General features: G+C 44.6%; 11 non-coding genes across 11 annotated transcripts; all 11 read right to left on the bottom strand.

The window, feature by feature from the left end:
- Nucleotides 1-113: 113 nt before the first annotated feature.
- LOC130397333 (5S ribosomal RNA) lies at nucleotides 114-232 on the bottom strand. Its single transcript, XR_008899926.1, has one exon. It is a non-coding gene; the product is annotated as a 5S ribosomal RNA (ribosomal RNA).
- A 529-nt stretch (nucleotides 233-761) lies between these two features.
- LOC130397332 (5S ribosomal RNA) lies at nucleotides 762-880 on the bottom strand. Its single transcript, XR_008899925.1, has one exon. It is a non-coding gene; the product is annotated as a 5S ribosomal RNA (ribosomal RNA).
- A 529-nt stretch (nucleotides 881-1,409) lies between these two features.
- LOC130400909 (5S ribosomal RNA) lies at nucleotides 1,410-1,528 on the bottom strand. Its single transcript, XR_008903378.1, has one exon. It is a non-coding gene; the product is annotated as a 5S ribosomal RNA (ribosomal RNA).
- Nucleotides 1,529-2,056: 528 nt separating this feature from the next.
- Nucleotides 2,057-2,175, bottom strand: LOC130397331 (5S ribosomal RNA). Its single transcript, XR_008899924.1, has one exon. It is a non-coding gene; the product is annotated as a 5S ribosomal RNA (ribosomal RNA).
- A 529-nt stretch (nucleotides 2,176-2,704) lies between these two features.
- Nucleotides 2,705-2,823, bottom strand: LOC130397329 (5S ribosomal RNA). The gene has a single exon (XR_008899923.1). It is a non-coding gene; the product is annotated as a 5S ribosomal RNA (ribosomal RNA).
- A 529-nt stretch (nucleotides 2,824-3,352) lies between these two features.
- LOC130394499 (5S ribosomal RNA) lies at nucleotides 3,353-3,471 on the bottom strand. Its single transcript, XR_008897651.1, has one exon. It is a non-coding gene; the product is annotated as a 5S ribosomal RNA (ribosomal RNA).
- Nucleotides 3,472-4,000: 529 nt separating this feature from the next.
- Nucleotides 4,001-4,119, bottom strand: LOC130397328 (5S ribosomal RNA). The gene has a single exon (XR_008899922.1). It is a non-coding gene; the product is annotated as a 5S ribosomal RNA (ribosomal RNA).
- A 518-nt stretch (nucleotides 4,120-4,637) lies between these two features.
- On the bottom strand, nucleotides 4,638-4,756 carry LOC130397327 (5S ribosomal RNA). Its single transcript, XR_008899921.1, has one exon. It is a non-coding gene; the product is annotated as a 5S ribosomal RNA (ribosomal RNA).
- A 519-nt stretch (nucleotides 4,757-5,275) lies between these two features.
- LOC130397326 (5S ribosomal RNA) lies at nucleotides 5,276-5,394 on the bottom strand. The gene has a single exon (XR_008899920.1). It is a non-coding gene; the product is annotated as a 5S ribosomal RNA (ribosomal RNA).
- Nucleotides 5,395-5,923: 529 nt separating this feature from the next.
- On the bottom strand, nucleotides 5,924-6,042 carry LOC130397325 (5S ribosomal RNA). The gene has a single exon (XR_008899919.1). It is a non-coding gene; the product is annotated as a 5S ribosomal RNA (ribosomal RNA).
- A 530-nt stretch (nucleotides 6,043-6,572) lies between these two features.
- Nucleotides 6,573-6,691, bottom strand: LOC130396525 (5S ribosomal RNA). Its single transcript, XR_008899156.1, has one exon. It is a non-coding gene; the product is annotated as a 5S ribosomal RNA (ribosomal RNA).
- Nucleotides 6,692-7,302: the final 611 nt, after the last annotated feature.

The raw sequence follows: 7,302 nt of genomic DNA, 5'->3' as shown, positions 1-7,302 counted from the left end.
TTTGAGAGACGTTGTCAGTTTTTGTATGTTGCTTAAATCCTCCAAAGCGGTTGGCAGTAAACATCAGGTCACGGTACGCCACGGAGTCAATGAGCTCGAGTTGAAAAAGAAATAGCTTACAGCACCTGGTATTCCCAGGCGGTCTCCCATCCAAGTACTAACCAGGCCCGACCCTGCTTAGCTTCCGAGATCAGACGAGATCGGGCGTGTTCAGGGTGGTATGGCCGTAAGCAATTAGTGCAGGCGCAAAACCAGGTTTTATACAGTAGCACATAAGGAGTGAGAAAGCTGCTGAGGCTCGACGTTACACTCTTACAAAAACAATCATTAGTTAGATATAAACGGCAGTAATTGATTCAGTAGGACTCCTTATCCATGTAAACGATCATTGTGACATCTGAATTCATTAATTATCTGAAATACACTGCGTGTGCGTGTGATGTTAAATGTTTGAACCAAGGTTAACGGTTAAAGTGTCAGAGAATGGGTGGTGATTTTTTGACGTCCTCCCATGATCTGAAGTGAGCGTGCGTGTTTGTGTTGGTGAAAGTTTAAGAAATGTACAACTGTCGGTTCAGCTCTCTGGTGCTCCCTGCTGGCAGTATCACTATACTGTCCTCATGTTTCACAAAAATAGTTTTGAGAGACGTTGTCAGTTTTTGTATGTTGCTTAAATCCTCCAAAGCGGTTGGCAGTAAACATCAGGTCACGGTACGCCACGGTAGGCCACGGAGTCAATGAGCTCGAGTTGAAAAAGAAAAAGCTTACAGCACCTGGTATTCCCAGGCGGTCTCCCATCCAAGTACTAACCAGGCCCGACCCTGCTTAGCTTCCGAGATCAGACGAGATCGGGCGTGTTCAGGGTGGTATGGCCGTAAGCAATTAGTGCAGGCGCAAAACCAGGTTTTATACAGTAGCACATAAGGAGTGAGAAAGCTGCTGAGGCTCGACGTTACACTCTTACAAAAACAATCATTAGTTAGATATAAACGGCAGTAATTGATTCAGTAGGACTCCTTATCCATGTAAACGATCATTGTGACATCTGAATTCATTAATTATCTGAAATACACTGCGTGTGCGTGTGATGTTAAATGTTTGAACCAAGGTTAACGGTTAAAGTGTCAGAGAATGGGTGGTGATTTTTTGACGTCCTCCCATGATCTGAAGTGAGCGTGCGTGTTTGTGTTGGTGAAAGTTTAAGAAATGTACAACTGTCGGTTCAGCTCTCTGGTGCTCCCTGCTGGCAGTATCACTATACTGTCCTCATGTTTCACAAAAATAGTTTTGAGAGACGTTGTCAGTTTTTGTATGTTGCTTAAATCCTCCAAAGCGGTTGGCAGTAAACATCAGGTCACGGTACGCCACGGTAGGCCACGGAGGCAATGAGCTCGAGTTGAAAAAGAAAATACTAACAGCACCTGGTATTCCCAGGCGGTCTCCCATCCAAGTACTAACCAGGCCCGACCCTGCTTAGCTTCCGAGATCAGACGAGATCGGGCGTGTTCAGGGTGGTATGGCCGTAAGCAATTAGTGCAGGCGCAAAACCAGGTTTTATACAGTAGCACATAAGGAGTGAGAAAGCTGCTGAGGCTCGACGTTACACTCTTACAAAAACAATCATTAGTTAGATATAAACGGCAGTAATTGATTCAGTAGGACTCCTTATCCATGTAAACGATCATTGTGACATCTGAATTCATTAATTATCTGAAATACACTGCGTGTGCGTGTGATGTTAAATGTTGAACCAAGGTTAACGGTTAAAGTGTCAGAGAATGGGTGGTGATTTTTTGACGTCCTCCCATGATCTGAAGTGAGCGTGCGTGTTTGTGTTGGTGAAAGTTTAAGAAATGTACAACTGTCGGTTCAGCTCTCTGGTGCTCCCTGCTGGCAGTATCACTATACTGTCCTCATGTTTCACAAAAATAGTTTTGAGAGACGTTGTCAGTTTTTGTATGTTGCTTAAATCCTCCAAAGCGGTTGGCAGTAAACATCAGGTCACGGTACGCCACGGTAGGCCACGGAGTCAATGAGCTCGAGTTGAAAAAGAAAAAGCTTACAGCACCTGGTATTCCCAGGCGGTCTCCCATCCAAGTACTAACCAGGCCCGACCCTGCTTAGCTTCCGAGATCAGACGAGATCGGGCGTGTTCAGGGTGGTATGGCCGTAAGCAATTAGTGCAGGCGCAAAACCAGGTTTTATACAGTAGCACATAAGGAGTGAGAAAGCTGCTGAGGCTCGACGTTACACTCTTACAAAAACAATCATTAGTTAGATATAAACGGCAGTAATTGATTCAGTAGGACTCCTTATCCATGTAAACGATCATTGTGACATCTGAATTCATTAATTATCTGAAATACACTGCGTGTGCGTGTGATGTTAAATGTTTGAACCAAGGTTAACGGTTAAAGTGTCAGAGAATGGGTGGTGATTTTTTGACGTCCTCCCATGATCTGAAGTGAGCGTGCGTGTTTGTGTTGGTGAAAGTTTAAGAAATGTACAACTGTCGGTTCAGCTCTCTGGTGCTCCCTGCTGGCAGTATCACTATACTGTCCTCATGTTTCACAAAAATAGTTTTGAGAGACGTTGTCAGTTTTTGTATGTTGCTTAAATCCTCCAAAGCGGTTGGCAGTAAACATCAGGTCACGGTACGCCACGGTAGGCCACGGAGTCAATGAGCTCGAGTTGAAAAAGAAAAAGCTTACAGCACCTGGTATTCCCAGGCGGTCTCCCATCCAAGTACTAACCAGGCCCGACCCTGCTTAGCTTCCGAGATCAGACGAGATCGGGCGTGTTCAGGGTGGTATGGCCGTAAGCAATTAGTGCAGGCGCAAAACCAGGTTTTATACAGTAGCACATAAGGAGTGAGAAAGCTGCTGAGGCTCGACGTTACACTCTTACAAAAACAATCATTAGTTAGATATAAACGGCAGTAATTGATTCAGTAGGACTCCTTATCCATGTAAACGATCATTGTGACATCTGAATTCATTAATTATCTGAAATACACTGCGTGTGCGTGTGATGTTAAATGTTTGAACCAAGGTTAACGGTTAAAGTGTCAGAGAATGGGTGGTGATTTTTTGACGTCCTCCCATGATCTGAAGTGAGCGTGCGTGTTTGTGTTGGTGAAAGTTTAAGAAATGTACAACTGTCGGTTCAGCTCTCTGGTGCTCCCTGCTGGCAGTATCACTATACTGTCCTCATGTTTCACAAAAATAGTTTTGAGAGACGTTGTCAGTTTTTGTATGTTGCTTAAATCCTCCAAAGCGGTTGGCAGTAAACATCAGGTCACGGTACGCCACGGTAGGCCACGGAGTCAATGAGCTCGAGTTGAAAAAAAAAAATCTTACAGCACCTGGTATTCCCAGGCGGTCTCCCATCCAAGTACTAACCAGGCCCGACCCTGCTTAGCTTCCGAGATCAGACGAGATCGGGCCTGTTCAGGGTGGTATGGCCGTAAGCAATTAGTGCAGGCGCAAAACCAGGTTTTATACAGTAGCACATAAGGAGTGAGAAAGCTGCTGAGGCTCGACGTTACACTTTTACAAAAACAATCATTAGTTAGATATAAACGGCAGTAATTGATTCAGTAGGACTCCTTATCCATGTAAACGATCATTGTGACATCTGAATTCATTAATTATCTGAAATACACTGCGTGTGCGTGTGATGTTAAATGTTTGAACCAAGGTTAACGGTTAAAGTGTCAGAGAATGGGTGGTGATTTTTTGACGTCCTCCCATGATCTGAAGTGAGCGTGCGTGTTTGTGTTGGTGAAAGTTTAAGAAATGTACAACTGTCGGTTCAGCTCTCTGGTGCTCCCTGCTGGCAGTATCACTATACTGTCCTCATGTTTCACAAAAATAGTTTTGAGAGACGTTGTCAGTTTTTGTATGTTGCTTAAATCCTCCAAAGCGGTTGGCAGTAAACATCAGGTCACGGTACGCCACGGTAGGCCACGGAGGCAATGAGCTCGAGTTGAAAAAGAAAAAGCTTACAGCACCTGGTATTCCCAGGCGGTCTCCCATCCAAGTACTAACCAGGCCCGACCCTGCTTAGCTTCCGAGATCAGACGAGATCGGGCGTGTTCAGGGTGGTATGGCCGTAAGCAATTAGTGCAGGCGCAAAACCAGGTTTTATACAGTAGCACATAAGGAGTGAGAAAGCTGCTGAGGCTCGACGTTACACTTTACAAAAACAATCATTAGTTAGATATAAACGGCAGTAATTGATTCAGTAGGACTCCTTATCCATGTAAACGATCATTGTGACATCTGAATTCATTAATTATCTGAAATACACTGCGTGTGCGTGTGATGTTAAATGTTTGAACCAAGGTTAACGGTTAAAGTGTCAGAGAATGGGTGGTGATTTTTTGACGTCCTCCCATGATCTGAAGTGAGCGTGCGTGTTTGTGTTGGTGAAAGTTTAAGAAATGTACAACTGTCGGTTCAGCTCTCTGGTGCTCCCTGCTGGCAGTATCACTATACTGTCCTCATGTTTCACAAAAATAGTTTTGAGAGACGTTGTCAGTTTTTGTATGTTGCTTAAATCCTCCAAAGCGGTTGGCAGTAAACATCAGGTCACGGTACGCCACGGAGTCAATGAGCTCGAGTTGAAAAAGAAAAAGCTTACAGCACCTGGTATTCCCAGGCGGTCTCCCATCCAAGTACTAACCAGGCCCGACCCTGCTTAGCTTCCGAGATCAGACGAGATCGGGCGTGTTCAGGGTGGTATGGCCGTAAGCAATTAGTGCAGGCGCAAAACCAGGTTTTATACAGTAGCACATAAGGAGTGAGAAAGCTGCTGAGGCTCGACGTTACACTCTTACAAAAACAATCATTAGTTAGATATAAACGGCAGTAATTGATTCAGTAGGACTCCTTATCCATGTAAACGATCATTGTGACATCTGAATTCATTAATTATCTGAAATACACTGCGTGTGCGTGTGATGTTAAATGTTTGAACCAAGGTTAACGGTTAAAGTGTCAGAGAATGGGTGGTGATTTTTTGACGTCCTCCCATGATCTGAAGTGAGCGTGCGTGTTTGTGTTGGTGAAAGTTTAAGAAATGTACAACTGTCGGTTCAGCTCTCTGGTGCTCCCTGCTGGCAGTATCACTATACTGTCCTCATGTTTCACAAAAATAGTTTTGAGAGACGTTGTCAGTTTTTGTATGTTGCTTAAATCCTCCAAAGCGGTTGGCAGTAAACATCAGGTCACGGTACGCCACGGAGTCAATGAGCTCGAGTTGAAAAAGAAAAAGCTTACAGCACCTGGTATTCCCAGGCGGTCTCCCATCCAAGTACTAACCAGGCCCGACCCTGCTTAGCTTCCGAGATCAGACGAGATCGGGCGTGTTCAGGGTGGTATGGCCGTAAGCAATTAGTGCAGGCGCAAAACCAGGTTTTATACAGTAGCACATAAGGAGTGAGAAAGCTGCTGAGGCTCGACGTTACACTCTTACAAAAACAATCATTAGTTAGATATAAACGGCAGTAATTGATTCAGTAGGACTCCTTATCCATGTAAACGATCATTGTGACATCTGAATTCATTAATTATCTGAAATACACTGCGTGTGCGTGTGATGTTAAATGTTTGAACCAAGGTTAACGGTTAAAGTGTCAGAGAATGGGTGGTGATTTTTTGACGTCCTCCCATGATCTGAAGTGAGCGTGCGTGTTTGTGTTGGTGAAAGTTTAAGAAATGTACAACTGTCGGTTCAGCTCTCTGGTGCTCCCTGCTGGCAGTATCACTATACTGTCCTCATGTTTCACAAAATTAGTTTTGAGAGACGTTGTCAGTTTTTGTATGTTGCTTAAATCCTCCAAAGCGGTTGGCAGTAAACATCAGGTCACGGTACGCCACGGTAGGCCACGGAGTCAATGAGCTCGAGTTGAAAAAGAAAAAGCTTACAGCACCTGGTATTCCCAGGCGGTCTCCCATCCAAGTACTAACCAGGCCCGACCCTGCTTAGCTTCCGAGATCAGACGAGATCGGGCGTGTTCAGGGTGGTATGGCCGTAAGCAATTAGTGCAGGCGCAAAACCAGGTTTTATACAGTAGCACATAAGGAGTGAGAAAGCTGCTGAGGCTCGACGTTACACTCTTTACAAAAACAATCATTAGTTAGATATAAACGGCAGTAATTGATTCAGTAGGACTCCTTATCCATGTAAACGATCATTGTGACATCTGAATTCATTAATTATCTGAAATACACTGCGTGTGCGTGTGATGTTAAATGTTTGAACCAAGGTTAACGGTTAAAGTGTCAGAGAATGGGTGGTGATTTTTTGACGTCCTCCCATGATCTGAAGTGAGCGTGCGTGTTTGTGTTGGTGAAAGTTTAAGAAATGTACAACTGTCGGTTCAGCTCTCTGGTGCTCCCTGCTGGCAGTATCACTATACTGTCCTCATGTTTCACAAAAATAGTTTTGAGAGACGTTGTCAGTTTTTGTATGTTGCTTAAATCCTCCAAAGCGGTTGGCAGTAAACATCAGGTCACGGTACGCCACGGTAGGCCACGGAGTCAATGAGCTCGAGTTGAAAAAGAAATAGCTTACAGCACCTGGTATTCCCAGGCGGTCTCCCATCCAAGTACTAACCAGGCCCGACCCTGCTTAGCTTCCGAGATCAGACGAGATCGGGTGTGTTCAGGGTGGTATGGCCGTAAGCAATTAGTGCAGGCGCAAAACCAGGTTTTATACAGTAGCACATAAGGAGTGAGAAAGCTGCTGAGGCTCGACGTTACACTCTTACAAAAACAATCATTAGTTAGATATAAACGGCAGTAATTGATTCAGTAGGACTCCTTATCCATGTAAACGATCATTGTGACATCTGAATTCATTAATTATCTGAAATACACTGCGTGTGCGTGTGATGTTAAATGTTTGAACCAAGGTTAACGGTTAAAGTGTCAGAGAATGGGTGGTGATTTTTTGACGTCCTCCCATGATCTGAAGTGAGCGTGCGTGTTTGTGTTGGTGAAAGTTTAAGAAATGTACAACTGTCGGTTCAGCTCTCTGGTGCTCCCTGCTGGCAGTATCACTATACTGTCCTCATGTTTCACAAAAATAGTTTTGAGAGACGTTGTCAGTTTTTGTATGTTGCTTAAATCCTCCAAAGCGGTTGGCAGTAAACATCAGGTCACGGTACGCCACGGAGTCAATGAGCTCGAGTTGAAAAAGAAAAAGCTTACAGCACCTGGTATTCCCAGGCGGTCTCCCATCCAAGTACTAACCAGGCCCGACCCTGCTTAGCTTCCGAGATCAGACGAGATCGGG

The sequence above is a fragment of the Gadus chalcogrammus genome, chromosome 12 (assembly GCF_026213295.1).
Source record: "Gadus chalcogrammus isolate NIFS_2021 chromosome 12, NIFS_Gcha_1.0, whole genome shotgun sequence".
NCBI lineage: Eukaryota > Metazoa > Chordata > Actinopteri > Gadiformes > Gadidae > Gadus > Gadus chalcogrammus.
The sequence above is the reverse complement of the archived record's forward strand: the minus strand, read 5'-3'. Positions and strand labels throughout refer to the sequence as shown.